This window comes from Mobula birostris, chromosome 13, assembly GCF_030028105.1.
Source record: "Mobula birostris isolate sMobBir1 chromosome 13, sMobBir1.hap1, whole genome shotgun sequence".
Lineage (NCBI taxonomy): Eukaryota > Metazoa > Chordata > Chondrichthyes > Myliobatiformes > Myliobatidae > Mobula > Mobula birostris.
The window spans coordinates 64,145,356-64,167,585 of NC_092382.1; the positions used below are offsets into that span (position 1 = coordinate 64,145,356).

The 22,230-nt window shown below is 44.9% G+C and overlaps 3 non-coding genes across 3 annotated transcripts; 2 read left to right on the forward strand and 1 right to left on the reverse strand.

The window, feature by feature from the left end:
* The first annotated feature begins 12,420 nt into the window (after positions 1–12,420).
* trnar-ucg (transfer RNA arginine (anticodon UCG)) lies at positions 12,421–12,513 on the forward strand. Its single transcript has 2 exons — positions 12,421–12,457; positions 12,478–12,513. It is a non-coding gene; the product is annotated as a tRNA-Arg (tRNA).
* Positions 12,514–14,835: 2,322 nt separating this feature from the next.
* trnae-cuc (transfer RNA glutamic acid (anticodon CUC)) lies at positions 14,836–14,907 on the forward strand. The gene has a single exon. It is a non-coding gene; the product is annotated as a tRNA-Glu (tRNA).
* A 5,263-nt stretch (positions 14,908–20,170) lies between these two features.
* trnas-uga (transfer RNA serine (anticodon UGA)) lies at positions 20,171–20,252 on the reverse strand. The gene has a single exon. It is a non-coding gene; the product is annotated as a tRNA-Ser (tRNA).
* Positions 20,253–22,230: the final 1,978 nt, after the last annotated feature.

Sequence of the window (22,230 nt, forward strand, 5' to 3'; positions counted from 1 at the left end):
ACATTGTCACGGAACAGTCGCGATAAGTGCTCATTGACTAGATTTAGTGCCGGCGAGTTATTCAATTGATTTCTATGCACTTATGTGGAGAGCGTTATATGTGGTTGCTTCACAACCTGGTGTGGGGTGGGTATCCAATGTAGAGCATCGAAAGAGGCTGCTGTGTGCTGTAGTCTCAGTCACTTCAATCACCGACACAAGCCTCGCCACCATCGGGGATATGATGCTCAGAATACGATGCCAAGAGCAGGCTGAGTGCATCATTCAGGACCTACAGCAGACCAAACATCCCCTCTTCGGGATGGGGAATGAGGTGGCGTGGGGTGGTGGAAATAGTATTCTGAAAATAGAAAATCATTTTATAAATTAAGAGCTTCTTCCCCTCTGCTTAGACATTTCTGAACACATGAACACTAACGATTCCGTTTTAAATGTCTATTGAATTTATTATACTGTAACTTATAGTGATATATAGAAAATAAATCAAGTTATTAGAGAGAGGTATTATAGGATCAGAGGAAGGGAGTTATATACAGGCCTCCAGCAGTAGACTGTGAGTGCAAATGACAACGGGAGATACACGGACATGTGAAAACGACAGTATTGCCATGGTCATTGTAGCATTTCATTATGAAGATAGTTTGGGAAAGTCTAGTTGACGCTGGATCATCAGAGAGGGAATTTGGGCAAAGCCTGCTAAATAGCTTCTTAGATCACGTTTTGGTTGAGCACATTAGGGGAAAAAAAACAATTGTGAATTGCGTGTTGTGTTGTGATTTGACTAGGAAGTTTAAAATACAGGAATGCTTCAGAGGCAGTGTTTATAATATGATCGAATTCACTCTGTAGTTTGAGAGCGAGAAGCTAAAATCACGCATATGAGGATTAAGTGCAATAAGTAGAACAGCAGAGGCACGAGAGAGGCAAACAAAAAGGTTCAAAAGGTTAGTTTTATTGTCAAAGTCCGCATGTATGATGCAACTCTGATATTTCTCTACTCCAGATAGCTATTAAATACAGAGAGACCATGGGTGTAGATGTAAGGGCAGACATCAACCCCGGCCCGAAAAAGAGAAAATAAACGAATCTCGCAGACCCCAAAATACCTCCTCCTCTGCAGCACATAAAAAAATAGCGACAATAACAGTCCCCGATCACGTCACTCGCAGAAATAAAATCACGGACGATAACTGCCCTCGACGCCTTCACTCGCAGAAAATAACAGCAACCAAATTCTGGAGTTGGCCAAGTGTATTGGAGAAGGGATGACCGCAGATCCACAATGACTTGTGTTCCTGCGAGCAATTGGGAACGCGCAGGACAGATACATCCCAAATAAGAATAAATATTCGAAAGGGAGGATGAGGCAAACATGGTCAAAAATGGAAAGTAACGTTAGCATAAAGGGAAAAGTGAGGGCTTATGATACAGCAAGCATTAGTGGGAAGCTGAAGGTTTGAGACACTTTCAAAGACCAATGGAAATAAATTAAAAATTGATGACAGGAAAAATTAAATGGAAAATAACAGAGATGAAAATAGCAATTTTTCAGACATATGAATAAACGGGAGGCGAGAGTGAATATCAGAAAACTGGAAAATGAGGCGGGAGAAAATGGGCGAAAGATAAAAGATGGGCTAACTGAATGAATATTTTGCGTCAGTCTGCGCTGTGGAAGATAACAGCATAATGGCACCAATAACCGTGTGAGAGAGGACATAAGTGAGAGTAGATGTTAAGACAACGAAAAAGGTGCTGGTGAAGCTAATAGTACTGAAGATAGATGCCACCTGGAGTGGTTAAGGCGTTGGATTTGAAATCCAATGGGGATTCCCCACGCAGGTTCGAGCCCTGCTCGCAGCCCTCACTCTACAGGCACGAGGGACCAGAACTCCACCTGCCTGTCAGTAACTCCCTGGCTGCTGTCTGAACACTACATTCTCTGCCAAGTCCAGGCGGAAGATTTTAAGATTTTTACACTCTTCAATACTCTTGAAGGCTTTTGACAAGGTCCCACACAGGAGATTAGTGTGCAAACTTAAAGCACACGGTATTGGGGGTAGAATATTGATGTGGATACAGAATTGGTTGGCAGACAGGAAGCAAAGAGTGGGAATAAACGGGACCTTTTCAGAACTGCAGGCAGTGACTAGTGAGGTACCGCAAGGCTCAGTGCTGGGACCCCAGTTGTTTACAATATATATTAATGACTTGGATGAGGGAATTAAATGCAGCATCTCCAAGTTTGCGGATGACACGAAGCCGGGTGGCAGTCTTAACTGTGAGGAGGATGCTAAGAGGATGCAGGGTGACTTGGATAGGTTGGGTGAGTGGGCAAATTCATGGCAGATGCAATTTAATGTGGATAAATGTGAAGTTATCCACTTTGGTGGCAAAAATAGGAAAACAGATTATTATCTGAATGGTGGCCGATTAGGAAAAGGGGAGGTGCAACGAGACCTGGGTGTCATTATACACCAGTCATTGAAAGTGGGCATGCAGGTACAGCAGGCGGTGAAAAAGGCGAATGGTATTCTGGCATTTATAGCGAGAGGATTCGAGTACAGGAGCAGGGAGGTACTACTGCAGTTGTACAAGGCCTTGGTGAGACCACTCCTGGAGTATTGTGTGCAGTTTTGGTCCCCTAATCTGAGGAAAGACATTCTTGCCATAGAGGGAGTACAAAGAAGGTTCACCAGATTGATTCCTGGGATGGCAGGACTTTCATATGATGAAAGACTGGATCGACTAGGCTTATACTCGTTGGAATTTAGAAGATTGAGGGGGGATCTGATTGAAACAAATAAAATCCTAAAGGGATTGGACAGGCTAGATGCAGGAAGATTGTTCCCGATGTTGGGGAAGTCCAGAACGAGCGGTCACAGTTTAAGGATAAAGGGGAAGCCTTTTAGGACAGAGATTAGGAAAAACTTCTTCACACAGAGAGTGGTGAATCTGTGGAATTCTCTGCCACAGGAAACAGTTGAGGCAAGTTCATTGGCTATATTTAAGAGGGAGTTAGATATGGCTCTTGTGGCTAAAGGGATCGGGGGTATGGAGAGATGGCAGGTACAGGGTTTTCAGTTGGATGATCAGCCATGATCATACTGAATGGAGGTGCAGGCTCGAAGGGCCGAATGGCCTACTCCCGCACCTATTTTCTATGTTTCTATCATACATATCCCCACTCTTCACAGCGAATTTGTTCCATATCCAGCTGCAGTTGCTTTCGTTAACACGGAAAGTAATCCCATCAGCATTTTAGAAATTCTCAGCACAATCGTCCATGACCACTCCGGCCACTTGAATGCTGCGGAAACGCTTATCCCGCACAACAACATCAGAATGACTGAGAGACTGATGGCAGCATTCCGGAAGAGGAATTCGGGAGAAAACAGCAACCCTCTCTGATGGCTCAGCTGTGGACACGGAGAGCAGAATCAAAATCTCGGGCGATAATACCTCCGAGGATCCGGCATAGGGCCAGCACGGTAATGCAATCGCGATACCATGACAGGGGCTCGACAGCATTAGTTGGTTGAGTAAATACAGTATATCACGGATGTCCAAAAACAGTGAAACTCCCTCTACACTGTCCCATCGCGCATTCTCCCAGGGTCAGACACAGAGTGTAGCTCCTTCCGCACCGTCCCATCACACTCCATGAAAAATATACAAGGCATATTACAGACCAGCCTGAAGCTGTCAGAAGAACATCGAAATTAATATTATATTATTTATGAATGGGACATCGCTCGAATAAATTGATACTCTGGTGTACATATAGTGGAACGGATAACAGAGTCAGCAAACATAAGAGTGCAGAGATACACGGTGAAGGGAGCAATTTAGAATTTCTGAGAGAGAAATGTATTCATATAAGCGTTGCTGGAACATAAACGTGCTGATACTGAGAGTTTTATTTCGAGTAAATTATGAATTTAAATACGCACTTACTTATTTAAATATTTAATTTATTTATTTTGTATATTTTTATTCAACATTTAAGAATTTGTGTTGCCAACCCATAGAATGTTACAGATGAGGCGCTGCTCAATTGGCTGTACGAGGTTGAGCAACGAATAGGGTGTAGAATGAAGTCATAGAACAGTCTGTTTGCCAGAATGTACTGCTCCGTAAAACGTCATCATTCATAATCATCCATCTCACAATTTTGACATGTAGAAACTATAGACCTGTTAGCCTGACATCAGTGATTGGGAAGTTGTTGGAAACGATTGTTGGGGATGAGATTACGGAGTACCTGGAGCCACATGTCAAGAGAGGACAAAGGCAGCATGCTTTCCTGAAAGGAAATTCCTGCCTGCGAAACCTAATACAATTCTTTGAGGAAATTGCAAGCACGGTAGACAAAGAAGATGCAGTAGACGAGGAGTACTTGGATTTTCAGAAGGCCTTTGACAAGATGCCGCACATGAGGCTGCTTAGCAAGTTAAGAGCCCATTGAATTACAGGGAAAACTACTAGCGTGTGTGTAGCATTGGCTGGTCGGCAGAAAAGAGGGAGTGGTAATAAAAGAATCTTATTCTGGCTGGCTGCCGGTTACCAGTGATGCTCCACAGGGGTTGGTGTTGGGACCGCTGCTTTTTACGATGTATGTCAACAATTTGGAGAATGGCATTAATCGATTTGTGGCTAAATTTGCCGATAATGCAAAGATAGGTGGAGGAGCGGATAGTGTTGTGGAAACAGAGAGCCTGTAGAGAGACTTAGATAGTTTACGGGAATGGGCAAAAAAGTGGCTAGTGAAATACAATGTTGGAAACTGTATGGTGATGCACTTTGGTGGAGGAAGTAAACGGACAGATTATTATTTAGATGGGGAGGGAATTCAAAATGCAGAGATGCAAAGGGACTTGAGAGCCCTTGTGCAAGATACCCTAAACGTTAACCTCCAGGTTGAGTTGGTTGTGAAGAGGGCGAATGCAGTGCTGGCATTCATTTCTAGAGGGATAGAACATCAGCGCAGGTGTGATGTTGAGATGAGATTTTGAGGCTCTATAAAGCACGGTTGAGACAACACTTGGAGTATTGTGTGCAGTACTGGGCTTGTTATTTTTGAAAGGATAAACTTACATTGGAGAAGGTTAACAGAAGATTCGCGACAATGAATCCAGGAATGAAAGATTTACCGTATGAGGAGCGTCTGTCAGCTCTTGGGCTGTATTCCTTGAAGTTCAGGAGAACGAGTGGGAGGCGGGGGTGGAATCTCATAGTAGCTTCCAGAATGTTAAAAGGCCTGAACAGATTGGAAACGGCGAAGTTATTCCCCATGGTAGGGGATTCTAGGACAAGAGGGCACGCCTTCAGGATTGAAGGACATCCTTTTAGAATAGACAATAGGCAATAGACAATTGGTGCAGGAGTAGGCCAGTCGGCCCTTCGAGCAAGCACGGCCATTTACTGTAATCATGGCCGATCATCCACAATCAATATCCAGTTCCTGACTTATCCCCACAATCTTTGATTCCGCTGCGTTTAAGAGCTCTATCCACCTCTTTCTTGAAAGCATAGAGAGACTTGGCGTCCACAGCCTTCTGGGGCAGAGCATTCCATATATCCACCACTCTCTCGGTGAGAACGTTTTTCCGTATCTCCGTTCTAAATGGCCTACCCCTTATTCTTAAACTGTGGCCTCTGATTCTGGACTCACCCATCAGCGAGAACATGCTTCCTGCCTCCAACGTGTTCAATCCCTTAATAATCTTATATGTTTCAACAAGATCCCCTCTAGGCCTTCTAAATTCCTGAGTATACAAGCCCTGTCGCTCCAATCTTTCAACATATGACTGTCTCGCCATCCCGGGAATTAACCTCGTGAACCTGCGCTGCACTCCCTCAATAGCAAGAATATCCTTCCTCAAATTTGGAGACCAAATCTGCACACAGTACTCCACGCCCTGGTCTCTGGAGGTATTTATGCAGCCAGCTACAATGAGCATCTGCTGCCTCAATTAGAGGTAAACACGAACAGAAGCAGGGTAAACAGGAAAACCTGGAGCAAGGGTCGGTGGACCGGACTGTGAACCGAAATACGGAGTTCACGGACCGGACCGTGACAAGCGCTCCTTAAATTATCCCAGTGAAGCTGCGTCAGCCACTTTTTCTGGCCCCATTGCTGATTCTCAGCACCTTCTAAATCTTTGCCCTCTCTACTTAAAACTGTACCAGTCATTTTCGACACTCCTAATCAGCAGCAAAGATTGTCAGCAACAGCGTTATATATGACTCTTCTGTTTTTAAACATTCCCGTAACTTTTATCCCCATTCCTCTACGTTCAAAGGAATAAATACCCAGCCTGGCCAAATTTACCCCATAATTCTGATTCTCTGGACAAGTAACATCCTTTTCAAAACTTTCTACACTACTTCCAGTATAATAATTTTAATCCAACAACAGAGTGACCAAAACTCTGATAATCCAGGTACTGAAGAAGATTGTGAGAAAAAGAGAGGTTCGATTATGAAAGGCCATTCTACGGGTGGATGTGGTCATGCATGGGTGCATACCACACAGTGTGTTCAACATTATTGTATGGGGTTTGATTTTGTGGATGTATGCCCCGCTCGCTCTATATCTGCCCAACAGGGACATTGTGCTGGTGTGGGGGGATTTATCCTGTGCACTGCCATTTTCCACAGAGAAATGTTGCCATTATATTCCTGGGAACTCAGCTGATATCTCCAGCTCTCGTGGAGCCTTCTTTACACATGGAGATGGTTCCTATAAATTCAGCTCAATATTTATTTTCAAAGGGACGCTGTCTAATTGCATAAGGAGAGATGGGAACAGTTAATGTGACCGTCACTTGAAAGGGGCGTGGTTAATGTAGCTGGTACAGATTACAAAGGCAGGCTGGGTCTGCCTGGTTTGAATGGGCTGTTACTGCGTGAGTACATTTATTAAAATTGATTATAAATTACTACCCCACGACGCAGTCAATTGCCACAGTTGATCCACCTATGATCTTGCTTCGAGCACTTTGAATTTCTTGCTGCCTGCTATAGTTTCCATAGGTCATTTTCCAATCGGAATCAGATATATCGTCACTGACCTGTCAGTCGTAAAATTATTTGTTTGCGGCAGCAGTATTTACCTATGCGGTGTTTGTTACAGGAAGTTGTCAGACAGAGAAAGATGGAGTCACCAAGCGGAACACAGAGACAGAGATAACATCTGGTGAAAATTCACAAAACCATTGAGCACTATGGAGACATGAGAGACTCCAGATACGTAAATCAAAAATATCAAATTGCTGCAGAAACTCAGAAGGTCAGGCAACTAATCCATGCGGAGGGAATGGACTATGAATAGTTTGTGTCCAGACTCTTCCCAAAGACTTTCAACAACCAATACAAATGAGACTGAGGTGAAAGAGGGACGATGGACTGGGAGAGGTGTGATTTCCCTCTGGATATCGCTGCTGCCCAGCCCTGTTTACTTTATCATCCTGGAGGTAAATCCTCCAACCCTTCCCTTCAAGTCCTTGTGTTCTGAGTTACCAGCCGAGATCCCTCTTTCTCTTTAGACAGGAACATAAACAAATAAATGCAACTGTAGGCTGTTCAGCCCATCAAACCAGCCCTGCGAGTCGATACAATCTATGAATCTTTCTCCTCTCACAATTTTTCTCCTCTATCATGTCCACATTGTTTTAAATCCCTAGTCTTTGAAAATGTATCCTCTATTTCATTATGTACAGCCAGTGATCTAATCTCAGCAAACCTCTAAGGTAGAGAATTCCAGCCATTCGTTCTTTCTGTAGGAAGAAATTACGAACTACCTCAGTTGTAAATCAGACCCGTTATGTCCATTTTTGAAAGCTGTACTACAAATGGAAACATATCCCTTTGGTGGGAGTAAGTGGAGATTACACGAAATTTGCGTGATGACACGTGTTTAACCTCGATGTCCCAGTTTCCTCCAACATCCCAAATATATGTGTGATTTTGACTTAATTTATGCGTCGCTTTAAATGTAGGTGAGCGGCAGCATGCAGACAAGAATAAGTGGTCATGTAAGGGGAATATAAAGGACTGGGACATATTTAGATTTATAATAGTCCTTGATGGCTATCATGAAGTTTACAGGTTGAGGAGCCCATTTCCATGCTATTAATCTCACTGCCTTCTTCTCAACATCCACCCTGCTGCGTCCTCTCAGCTTCTGTCTGGTTCAAATAGATCACCCCTCATTCTATCATCTTCAGCCATTCGTGATAGGACAACACCTTTGATCCAGGAACCTGCTGAGGTAATATCTTCTGGACTGTCAACGTGAACGAATTCTCTCTTAAATAAGGAATTCAGAACCGTACATAGTGGTCGAGGTGTAGCTGTGCTAATACTCTGTACAGTTGTATTCCCAATCCCCAGCCCTGTTGTAATAGATACCACTGTGGCGTTTGCTGCCTTGACTGATTGATGCACAATCAAACTAACTATTCTATATCTCAGACGCAAGAACATCCCTTTGAACATCACTCACGTGTAATTTTCTCTACTTGATTCTTCTTCCCTCACATTTGCCACCATTAACCTCCACATGCCGACTTTTCACTTACTGTTTCTATCTATCAGTACATAAGTCCAAATTTGCGCGTTAAAACCGGCCCTCTCACCTTCTTTCGAGTTATCAGAAAACTTGGAAACACACTCTAAGTCAAATGGAAATAGAGACGACGCCGGTGTCGGGTACTGGCCGAATCGAAGCGACGAAATCCGATCCCGAGGGCGATCGAAGTAACAGAGAGCGAGGAATGTCACAAAGTTTTGACAATTTGAGAAAAAGGCCGGATAGAAATGGCCCGTTGTTACAGGCAAGGGACTGCTCGGCTCCGCTTATTGCTCCGCGGGGTTTTGCTCGTCTCTGTGCTGACCTGAGACTGTGACCTGCAACTGGTGGATTGTTTGTCCGGCTGCAGTGATGCCTGGCTTTGTGACCTGAAAACTGTTTTCGTGGTTTTATTTTTCTACGATATATTTCTCTCTCTCTGCTCACTGGGTGTTTGACAGTCCTCCGTTGTTTTAATGGGTTTTATTAGGTTTATTTTCTTCGTGGCTGACCGTATGCAGCCGAATCCCAGGGCTGTATAAAGTCTCCACACTTTGATGATAAATGAAGGGACAGACGCAGAGAGAGCGAAAAAGAGAAACAAATCGCCATGGCATATTGTGTCTACATTCACGCCAATCTAATTCTCCCAAGATATTGTGGAGGCATTTGTAGTGATCCTTCGAGAAGAACAATATTCTCGAATAGTTTTGAAAATTGGAAACGTCATTCACTCGTTAAGAAGGGAGGGAAGCAAAAGAGAGAATATCAGCCTGTTAGCCCGACTTCAGTGTTTGAGACGATGTTGCAGGCTATTATTAACGATGAAGTTTCACGGCACTTTGAGACACATAATAAAATAGGCCGAAGTCACCACGGTTTCCTCAAGGAGTAATCTAGTCTGACAAATCGCTTCAAATTCTTTGAGGAAATAACAGGCAGAATATGCAAAGGAGAGTCACTGAATGTTGTTTACTTGGATTTTCAGGAGGTCATTGACAAAGTGCAGCACACGAGTCTGCTAAAAAATGATAAAGGCTCCTCATAATACTGCAAAGATACCGCCGTAGATAAATGGATCATTCTATGGGTGGAAACAGTTAGAATAAAAGGGACTTTTTCTGGTCGTGTTCAAATGGTTAAGGCGTTCGTCTAGTTGCCTCAACGTCGCTAGTTCGAGCCTCAGCTGTGGCAGCGTGTTTGTGCCCTTGAGCAAGGCACCTAATCACACATTGCTCTAATCTGTGCGAGGAGTGGCGCCCCACACACACTTCCAATCTGCGCCTTGTAAGGCATGAAAATGCCCGACACAGGCCTCACATGGTCTGAGTCGGCGTTCCCTCCCCTCCCTCCCTCTCCTTCCTTTTCTGGTCGGGATGCCGGTGACTAGTCGGTATTAGGGCCGCATCTTTTCAATTTATATGCCAGAAATTGGTGACTTTGCCGCCAAAATTGCGGACAATCCAACGAAGGTTGAAGGGTAGGTGGTCTTGAGGAAGCAAAAAATTTGCAGAAGACCTTGGTCAGATGAAGAGATAGGCAATGAAGTGTCAGATGGACTATACGGTAGAAAGGGAGGCAAATGGAATGTCAAGATTTATTTCTAGAGAACTAGAAAATAAAAACAAATATGTAATGCGGAGCCTTTATAAGACTTTCATGTAACTGCAGCTGAAATATGGTGAACGGTTCGGGTCCCTTATCTAAAACGGATGTGCCAGGGAAGGAGATAGTCCAGAGGACCGTCACGGTAATGATGCCCGGAATAAAAGAGTTACATGTGAGAAATATTTTAGGACCTTGGGCTTTGGTCGATGGAATTTCGAAGAATGAGTCGGGGATCTCAGTGAAATCTATCGAATATTGACAAGTCGAGTTAGAATGGACCTGGAGAGGATTTTGATGTCGTGCTAGAGTCGAGAACCAGCGGGCACAACCTCAGATAAGGACGTCCCTTAAGAAAAGGGACAAGAATCAATTTCTGTAGCCAGAAAGTTATGGATTTGTGGAATTTATTGCCACGCATAGCCGTGAAAAGCAAGTAACTGGGTATATTTAAAGCGGCAGTTGAGGAGGTGGACAGGTAGTAAGGGTGTCAAATGTGACAAGGAGAAGGCAGGGGAATTGAGTTGAGAGGAATGATATGTATGACCACAAGAGCATAAGAAATAGGAGCAGAATTCGGCCATCTGGCCCATCGAGTCTGCTCCGCCATTCAATCATGGCTGATCTTTTTTTTTTTCTCTCTCCTCATGAACTCCAGCTCCCAGCACTCTCCTCATAACCTTTGGTGCCATGTCTAGTCAAAAACCTACCAGTCTCTACCTTAAATACGCCCAGCGACCTGACCTCCACAACTGGATGTGGCAATAAAATCCACACATTCACCACCATTTGGCCAAATAAATCTCTACGCATCTCTGTTTTGAAAGGGCGCCCCTCTATCCTGACGCTGTGCCCCCTTGTCCTAGACTCCCCTACCATGGGAATCACCCTTTCCACATCTACTCTGTCTAGTCCTTTCAACATTCGAATAGTTTCAATTAGATCCCCCTCTCATCCTTCTGAATTCCAGCGAGTACAGTCCCGGAGTCATCAATCATCCTTGTGAACGTCCTCTAGACTCTCTCCAGTGCTAGCCCATATTTTCTAAGATGAGACACCCAAAACTGTTCACAATACTCAAGGTGAGGCGTCAGCCGTGATGCAATGGCGGAGATTGGTGAGCCGAATAGCCTAATTTTGCTCCGATATCTTGCGGTATTGAGGCCAAATTTGGTGATAAATGAATGATGAATATCGCTTTTCATGACTCACATAACAAACCGCCTGGCGTACCTGTGACAAAATTTGGAAGCTTGGATGTTTTAAAGTGACAGTTTCAAAAGTGGTCCTCCCGATTGATTCGAACCCACGCGTGCAGAGCGCAATGGGTTAGCAGTCCATCGCCTTAACCTCTCGGCCACCTCGTCTGCTCTTCTCTCTCTTGTGCTCCGAAGTTCTGATTTTCTTCACAGCATTTAAAACTTCTGCTTTAGGCCCACCCATGTGTGTTCAGATTCTAGGCCGAATTACTTTGCTCGCCGTGCTTACCAGAATTCATGGAGTTGGATAAAGACAGTTTAGAGAGATATGTGCCAACCACAGGAAACATGGAAATAGGTATTTTATGCACTTTGGACCCCATGGACGTGCTGTGGCATACCTATCGAATCCGTGCTCTGTAACTCGGAGAAACTGTGAATGTTTTGAGTTGTAAAATGAGATAAGTTTATCACGAATTAAATAAAATTTGAATAGCTTTGTTATCATATTGCTTGATTTCAAGTAAACAAATATTATAGGAATTTGCCATCTGGTTCGAGAATGACGATTTCCGTGATTTGGGCAAATGCAATAATCCGATAGTTACCACATTATGACGCGCTGACGGCACGCCCGGCTGTGCGCAGCCGCAGATCCCAACACCCTAACGCTTACCCGACACATACACATGGCTGCTCGGTTCGGGAATACCAAACCAACGGCTGAAAACCTGAAAAGAAATCGAGTTCACTCTATCAATAATGTTTTGAATGTGGTGGACCATTTCACTGATTCCAATCCCAGAATATAACGCCGCTGCAAAAGACAGTGGCATGTGCCTTTGAGAATTCTTTTCTGTGTGACAGAAACTAAATATTGTACAGCCCAAAGCAGGAATTCATGGAGAGATATTGACAACAGGTCGAATGTTCACCTGGGATGAAATCACTGCTTGCGTGTACCTTTAGCTCGGTCAGGAAGCCACTTAACAGGTGGAAACTCCTTGCAGCATTCAGCATGTTCCCTTTCTCACAGAATACGGCCGTGTGGCCTAATGGATAAGGCGTCTGACTTCGGTGCTTGACATGGTGGAAGTTATCAGAAGATTGCAGGTTCGAGTCCTGCCACGGTCGTTTTGAAAACCTGGCAGATTCGGTTCCATTCTGTCTCTCACTCCCTGCAGCCAACTGGTTGTCTCAATTCCGCGTGGGGATTAACCGGAGTACTACACCCTCGGTGAAAACATAATGCCCGTCTTCACAACATATAATATTATGTGGTATTTCTGCAGACACTTTCATAAACAATTGGTTGGAGCTTCTCAGACGCTCAGGAGGTGCTGCTGGGAAGGTGAAGTTTATTTCCCATTGAGCTCCGTCTCCGAGCACACCTTATCGGCGAGGATTCACCACCCAGCAGTGACGGTACATTGTCCTGTCTCCAACCCTCCTCCTCTTCTTGGACTCAGCGCACTGGTCCTCTGCCTGTTCTGGGATATCTTCATCACTAATTGCCAACTAGACATCAACCGCCTCAGCATCAGGACACCCTCTGAATACGCTGCCCTCCCGAATCTCTACCCCCATCCCCAAATTTACCTTCAATCACGCAGACAAAGTGCTGCTGTTGTAGAGTGGCGGACTGACCTCTACCTTGCTGAGACAAGGCGGGAACTCTCAGACACGTCTTCATCCCTACACCTTGAATAATCCCGACTGCGGACAATCACAGAACTGTCTCCGGGGTGCGGACGATCACAGAACTGTCTCCGACATTATTACAGACGTCATCAACTCTGGAGAACCTGCATTCACTGTAGAAAACTCATGGTTCCATTGCCCTGAACTGCTCGCTCTACCTCCTACTCGATTCACAAATCTGATTGTCCAGGTAGGCTCATTGTCTCGGCCTACTCCTGCCCCACTGATTATGTGTTCTCATAGCTCCAGTCCATCCTATGCCCCATACTCAGTCCCTTCCCACCTGCATTCGCGAACCTTCCCGAGCTCTTGATCGACTCACCAAATTCCAGTTTCCTGGCTATGACCGTCTCATATTCTCTGTGAACGTCCAGTCCCCGTATTAAAAGGCCTTAAAAATCTCCACATTTCTCAAGGAAAGAACCAACCAGTTCCCCTCTATCATCACCATCCTCCGTCTGGCAGAACTGGTCCTCACCTCAACAGTTTCTGCTTCGGTTCCTCCTACTAACTCCAAATTCAATGTGTAGCCATGGACACTCGCATGAGTCCAGATATGTCTCCCATTTCGTTGACTAAGTAAAACAGTCCATGTACCTGTGATGGTCCGGTCCGTGAAATCCGCATTCCCGTTCACAGTCCGGTTCATCGATCCTTATTCCGGGTTTTCCTGTGTTCCCTTGTTCCATTGAGTGCCTTAATTGAGGCGCCTGATTCTCGTTTTGGGCTGGCACATAAATACCTCTGGAAACCAAGGATTGGCTGCCGGATTGTTCCCTTACCCTCCCAGTTTGAAACCCTCACAGTACCTCGGCGGTTTCCTCGGCAGTCACCTCGGCAAGTATCCTCGACAGTTAACCCGGCACTGCGTCCTAGAAGGGACCCGCCTGTGTGTCCCAGAAGGGTTCCGGCCCTGCGTCCTGGAAGGGTCCGTGCATTGTGTCCTAGAAGTGTCCCGGCCCTGCACCTTAAAAGTGTCCCGGCCTTGCGGCCTGGAAAGGTCCCTGCCCTGCGTCCTAGAAGGGTCCCGGCCCTGCGCTCCAAGGAGGGTCCCGGCCCCGTATGTAAGAGTCTAATCAAGCCGAGTCCAAGAACAGAGCCAAATCTACTCCAAGAGCCACGTGCTGCGCTGGATTTCCTCGTCCTGCGCTGCAGTTCCTCGCCCAGCCCAGGAGTCGCCGCCATTCCAGGAAAGCCTACCATTCCATCCCCAGACCATATTTCGGGCATTCTGTACGTCTGCTTTTCTTTCTCCTACCTCCATCCAGGCGGAGGGATGCTCACAAAGCGCGTTGGCCACTTGCGTAGGTTACGGCGTCGAAGTGACGCAGAAGTATAAATCAGCCTTTAGGAAGAAGACACCAGATGTATCGGCAACAGTGATGTGGTCCCGGGATCGTAGGGCCGACCACTGAATTGCTTCCAGGCGATAGACAGAAATAAAAATGACCCAGGGTTCATAAGAGAATCTGAATGTCACAATCTTTATAACGACACGGAGAACGAGTGTTTACCTCAGATTCATTCAGAGTCCTGAGTGTTCCTTAACCAGAAGCACTGGATGAACAAAGGATCTGCAAAATGCTGAGCGGTGGAGTCGTGGCAATACTTATCACATTTACTCATGCAGAGTCAAATATCGCTGTGATGATTGTACGTTCTAGTATCAATTGTTTGGCGACAATAAAGTATGAAGTATAAAGTATTTTGCTAATTTGATAGTTGTCTATTGCTGTGTGCAGCGCTTTATCAGCTTCCCTGGTGGTCTAGTGGTTAGGATTCGGCGCTCTCACCGCCGCGGCCCGGGTTCGATTCCCGGTCAGGGAATTAACATATTGTCGCTGTAATTTAATGTGCTAATTTTAAATTATGGTGTGGATTAGCCTGCTTCCACTATAACCCCATTCCAGTCTATGCTTAACCTGCATTGGCCTGAGTCAGCATCATAAAACCACAAAATATAGGAGCAGAATTAGGCCTTCGGGCACATCGGGTTTGCTTCGACATTTCCTCTGAGCCCCATTCTCCTGCTTTTGTATCATTTCATGCCCTGATCAATCAACAATCTATCGATCTCTGACAATTATACAAAAAAACTTGGACTCCACAGGGGCCCGTGGCAATGAATTCGACAGATTCACCGCTCTATGGCTAAAGAACTCACTCCTCATCTCTGCTCTAAAAGGACGGTCCCCTATCGCGAGGCTGCGTCCTTTGGTCTTATTTTCTCCCACCATAGGAAACATCCTCTCAACATCCGCCCTATCAAGGCCTTTCACCATTCGATAGGTTTCAATGAGGTCACCGCGCAACCTACTGCATTCCAGTGAATGCAGGCCCGGCGCCAGCAAACGCTCTTCATATCACTAGCCAATCCATCCTAGCATCATTTCTCTGAATCTCCTTGGAACCTTCTCCAGGTTCAGCAATACTTCGTCAGGTAAAGGAACTAAAACTGCTTACAATACTCCAAGCGAGGCCTCACCAGTGCTTTGTAAAGTCTCTGAATCACATCCTTGCTTTATATTCTAGTTCTCTTGAAATGAAAGCGAACATCGCATGTGCCTTTATCACCACAGATTGAACCTACAAATTAGCCTTTGGGACATTATGGTGCAGTTGTGTACGTCGCAATTGGAGGCCTGTACAAGAACTCCCAAGGCTCTTAGCGCCTCAGTTTTATTGTTTGCATTTTCTCTCCTTTTAGAAAGTGTGCTCCTTCATTTTTGATAGCAAATGTTCGACCATGTATCTCCCTGCACTGCATCCCATCTGCCACTTCTTTGTCCATTCTCCCAGCCTAAGTTCGTCTGTACCCTCTCTACCTCCGAGAAGGACCTCCTGCTCGTTTCACTCTGAAGAATCTGTACATGGTGAGTGGAGTGATTCGACTATTCCAGGTTCCAGGTCCCTGCAGTGGAACTGTTGGAATGCTTCATTAAAAACCGTTTCATGACAATATTCTGTGCCCATTTAGCGCTCGTGTAAGTTTCTTCATCTAATTTATTTGTCATCTGTCTGCCTGTGCACCAGCAAGACACGTTTAATTAGAAAGAGGACAGTCAACGCACCAGTGTCTACTCTGATTCTGACTGTTGGTGGTTGATCGAAGTCTTCGTGTTTACACATTCGTCCCGGCGGTGAACGCATCACGGGATGACATTGTTCCGCATTGCTCGTAAGAAGTGAAAAGTGACTCAGAGACAATATGACAGTATGTTCAGCAATATGACAGCATCTCCACCGCCTGATCATAGCGGTAGTCGGCTTAGTAACCAAGCATTCTTCTTAGCCATTGCCTTCATATCATGTCTGTCCAGTGATATCTGACATAACCCACTGATACGAGTCGTGAAGGTAATATGACTTGATACAGGCTCTTTGACTCAAAGATCCAATCCGACCACCTTTCCCATCAGAGTAAGTCCCAGTTTCCTGCGTGCGGACCATATTCCTCTAGGGCCCGCCCTTCTGTGAAACTGTTCTACCTGCCTGATCTACTTCTGGCAGCTCATTCCACATATTCACTGAACTCTTCATGAAAACGTTGCTGCCCACGTTTCTTTCAAATATTCCAATGTCAAATAATTTGGTCTCCTTTGCACAGAAAAAAAAAGCTGTTAACATTCATTTTATCTCTGTTTTAAATTTCATTCCCCTCGTCTTGGAATGCACAAATGACAGGCTTGGACAAATTTTTTATATAACCCAGTTCTTGTCCTGAAAACGTCATTGTATAATTTACTTGCACTGTTTTCAGTTTAGTAGACTATTTTCCATAATGGAGCGTCCGAAACTCTACATGACACTCTATCCACAAACTCAACAACGACCTATCATAATGTCTTACTTTTCGTTCCTTCCTGTTGCCCTGAATGAGGAAGGCCGGAATGAGAAAAGGGTTTTCACTATACTTCCGAAATCAGCGAACAGTGAGCCTGTGCCTCTGGGTCCTTCGTGTTTACTGTACTCCGTAATGCCCTGCCATTTACAGCACACGTGCTTTGCAAGTTTTATTTCCAATGTGTACGACGTTATACTTATCTGCGTTGGATAACATTTACAACACATCCGCCACTTCTTTAACTGAACCAGGTACGCTTGTAATCAAGAGTAATCTCCCTCAGTATCAACAGCACCGCCTAATGTTGGGCCATGCAGAAACGTCCTGATCAGGACGCGACTTTGCATCAAAATTAGCGACATAAATAAGGATTAACGAACAACAGTGACACATCGAGCTGACCACCACACATCCTCAATTGCACCCTTCAGTTCCTTCCCAACTCCTTCCCCATTCTTAGCTCCCCACTCCAGTCATCAACTCTCTACCTTCAGTTCAGCGGCAGTGTGTGGATCGGAATTGTGTTCTATTTCTTATCGTCCAGAGATGTTACCTGACCCGCTGTCCACTATCCCTGCAGCGATTCCTTATTTGTTCTATATGACATTTGTTTGACAAGGAGAAAATGATTTTGAAAAAAAAAAATCGCAGGTGCATTCTCAATAAAGCCCGAAATAACTGTGTGAGGTCTTACAGACATTAACTTACAATAAATACAATGTATAATTTGATCTTCATCACGACTCACTGCACCTCAATCACTCGCCTATTAAACACACTCAGTGATGCTGTCTCTCTGTAGAAGAGTGTGACCATATATTTCCCATATTGGACTCCAGTCGTAATCACTCAGTTTGACTGCATCACCTTGACTCATCTGGACGGGTTCATCACTGCTCAAATCTCAGTGACTATTGCCTGGTCCAGCCGAGTTTATTGCCGTGTGCCCAGGGACGATGAGGTACAGGAACAATGAAAAACTTGCAGCATCATTGCGGGCTCGAAGAGACAGAGAGCCCGCAAACATAAATCATACAGCTCTGCATCATTAACAAAAGCTAGATATAAATCTTGTGCGATTTTCAGACTTGGAAATGATTCCTCGGGCAAACTGATGATATAGATTGGGAACGACTGATCTCCCATCGGTCCCGATTATATCCACCGAGTTAGCATGCCGGCCCAAGAAATGCCTGTGTATTCCTTTTCTTTAAACACACAGACAACTGGAAGAAGGGCTAGACTTTAATCCTCTCCAGCCAGCCATGACATTCAATAAGATCAGGCTGGTCCAAACTTGCTCTCAATCCTACTCCCCATACCACACTTGCCGGTCAAAGTTTCTCCACCAAATCTGCTTCCTTCTCCATAGGTGAGAGGAGATAAACTTCTGTCGCCTGCCTTTATTTCTACGCCCTGACAACGCCCCCAGCTTCCGATAGAAGCATATGGATATAAATGTTAAAAAACGGGACATTATTCTGAGATTTTGCTCAGGATTGAGAGGACTTTGGGGAAACAGAGCCAGTCAGGGTCTGTGGGAGAGAACAAACCCTGGGTGAAACCGTTTTCCGCCATTGGTTAACATATTAGATTGACATCTGCACACACCAATGGGAGCCAGATATGTAGCATGTCTTTGACGAGGGTTGGTTTGTGGGTTGTTGGCTGATGACGGGAGTGTGCACAGTCGTTACACCCCACCAGTCACAACCGACGAGGGTGATATTGACGGAAAATCAGCCAACCTGCTTATGTACGGCATGTACGGTCGCTCGCTGGTCAAGAGTGCAATGGGGAGTCTGTAGAGCCAGTGACATGAAACTGCGAAAGCTTTTCCCTTTCATGGACCCGTCGGCCCTGTTCAGCGACTGAGTCATAATCTCAATCCCCCTCCTATTCTCAGCTGAACAATATTTCTGATTGAAATAGTAAAATATTTTAGTGGTTCAAACTTCAATTATGTTTTAGATAAAATTCACATAGTGGTCGTGTCTTAACGGAGAACTGAACCAAAGTTCCGGGAATAGATTTATTGGAAAATCGCTGCTCCTGCATGTCTTGTTACCTGTTCGCCCCTACGTTGCCGCAACAGTTCACGTCTCCTACACTATACTCCACCCCAGCTGTGTTGTAAAGGAATATCTATAAACTTCCCACCCCAAATATGCAGTCCTTTCACTGAACACAAACATTGATTATTGATTGCTAAACGCTTGCTTCAGCCTTGAGAGGAGAGTACGGGACTGAGGAGGAAAGAAGTATGTGCAGAGAAGAAAGGGGGGGGGGGAGAGAGAGAGAGAGAGAGAGAGAGAGAGAGAGAGAGAGAGAGAGAGAGAGAGAGAGAAGAGATAGGGGGAGAAAGAATGTGTGTGAGTTTGTGTATGTTACAGAGAGAGATACAGAAAGAGTGAGACATGGAAGTGAAGCAGGGGAGAGAATCACATCGTGGACAGGTCAAGAGAGATAAACGGGGGAGTTTGAAAGGCAGTGGAAGAGAGAGAGTTACACAGCGATTTACCAATTTCATGTTCACTTTGGGCCATCGTTTTCCTCATAGTGTTTTCTTGACCATCAGAGTATTTCACCCCAGCGAGAAAACGAAATGGCTCTTTCCGTCCCTTCATTTAAACTCGGAAGCTGGAGGTCTCGTAAGTATTGTCACCGTTCGGACGGAGGAGGGAAATACTTCATGCGTTTACACATGATCTTCCAACAGAGGGAGCGAGAGACGGCGCTACGTTAGAGTTATTGATGTTACTTCTCCCAGTTTCTTCAATTATAAAGACAATTAACTTTAAATTGTGCCATTAATTCTTAAAATTCCAGAGTTACTGCTGATTTGGATGCAGGAATTCTGCTCAGTGCGATAAATCGTCCCCAGTCTAGCTGAAGGAAGTAGGTTGGTGAACGAAGTGGGGCGCTCTGTATCCATACAGCTGTAGAACTCGCCGACATCAATCGCTCTGTTTCTACCCGAAATCTATTGTTAGATACTCGGTTGCAAAATAACAATGTCGTCGCTAAGTAAACTCCGCGAGAAAGGGTTGTTTAAGATTCCTCACCGAGATTGATCAGAGTCGGAGTGAAAATGAACTCTTGGCACTGAGAATGCAAGAGTATTGAAGAGTGTAAGAATCTTAACATTTGCCGCCTGGGTTTGGCAGAGAATGTAGCGTTCAGACAGCAGCCAGGGAGTTATTGACAGGCAGGTGGAGTTCTGGTCCCTCGTGCCTGTAGAGTGAGCGCTGCGAGCAGGGCTCGAACCTGCGCGGGGAATCCCCATTGGATTTCAAGTCCAACGCCTTAACCACTCGGCCATCGCAGCTCCATCAATGTTAATCACTTACCGTAGTATTGCAACAGAAGTGATTTATTGTCAGTGATGGGAATGATAAATCATCATTCCAATACAAATAGTGTGATTGGACAATGTGGGAATTTGTTTCAAGACAGGTAGGTCAGAACGTGAGTGTAGAGGGATAACATTGGCGTCAGTATCGTCAATGAAGGAGATTTCCACTGCTGGGGATAAAGATCAGGATTAGAATCAGGGTTATAATGACGGATATATGTCTTTTTTTGTTCTATGGCAGCTGTATTGTGTTACACATATAGAATAATAATATAAGATGCATAGGTCCATAAAACAAAGGAAAAGCAACAGGAATTCGTCCCATCCAGTCTGTTTCGCCATTGTAGCAGCGCTGATTTATGATCCCCTCAACCCCATTCTACTGGGCATGGACATTGACGTCCTTAACAAACAAGAAATTATCAACCACTGCTTCAAATACACCAAATGACTTGCCTTCCATAGCCGCCTGTGACATCTAATTCCTCAGATTCACCACCCTTTGGATAAATTTATTCTGCCTCATCCCTGTTCTAAACTATTATCTTTCTATTCTGAGGCTCCACTCTCTAATCCTAGACTGCCCCACTATAGGAAACACCCCCCGTACTACTTTAAATAGGGATTTCAATATTCGATAGATTTCAGTGAGATGCCCCTGCAGTGAGCACAGGCACGGATTACCAAACTCCCCTCGTTTGAACACGATAACCCATGCGTTCCCGGTGTCATTCCCGCGAGCCTCCTCTGGACCCTCCGAGTGTCTTCTGACCAACGTCTTATATCTGTCAACATTGCATTGTTGCTTTTATATTCTACTCTTGAACTGAATGTTAAAATTGCATGTTACAATTCCTTTACCTATGACTAAGCCTAGAAGTAGGCAAGTAGAGAATACTGCACAAGGTCTCCTTGCACCTCTGGTTTCGGAAAACTATCCTCACATAGAGACGTTTGTTATCTTTTTTCCAAGGAGCATCACCGTACTACACGATGATCTATTGACAAATCTTCGCCCATTCTCCTCAACAGTCCCTTGAATCTTGGAACAGGTTGAAGTCAGGCTACCCAGCATATTATTTCCATTCTTTAGCTTCCCTCCCTTCTTTCATAGTGCAGTGACAATTGCAATTTTCCAGTCATCCGGAACCATTCCGGAATGTAGTGATACTTGAAGGAGTACTACTAATGCCTCCAGAATCTCTTCAGCTACCTCTTCAGAACCCTGGGGTGTAGTCGTCAGGTCCAGGTGACATCTATCTTCAGTACTATTAGCTTCACCAGCACCTTCTCCGTTGTCTTAACATCTACTCTCACTTATGTCCTCTCCCACACGTTTATTGGTGCCATTATGCTGTTATCTTCCACAGCGCAGACTGACGCAAAATATTCATTCAGTTAGCCCATCTTTTATTTTTCGCCCATTACTACTTCTCCCGCCTCATTTTCCAGCTTTCTGATATCCACTCTCGCCTCCCGTTTTTTTTCATATGTCTGAAAAATTGGTATTTTCATCTCTATTATTTTCTATCAATTTTTATTTTTTTTTTCCATTGGTTTTTGAAAGTGTCTCAAACCTCCAGCTTCCCACTAATGCTTGCTGTATTATGAGCCCTCACTTTTGCCTTTATGCTAACTTTACTTTCCATTTTTGGCCACGGTTGCCTCATTCCCCCTTGACCTGGTTCGCTGCCACATACAATATGAAGGAATCCAGCGACTGGGACCCGGGCTGCACAAATGCCAGGAGTCGAGGTAACGTGATTTAATTGTCTCAAGCTCTGAATTGTAAAATTATACTCATTTACTTATTTCCTTATTTATTTGTTTATTTATTGAGCTCCAGTGACTCCCCCCCCCACACACAAATCTGTCCAGCACCGCAATCCAATTTCTGCCCACCGCACATTGGGTTTGTGTATTGCAACACTTCTCCAGCCCCTCAGTGAGT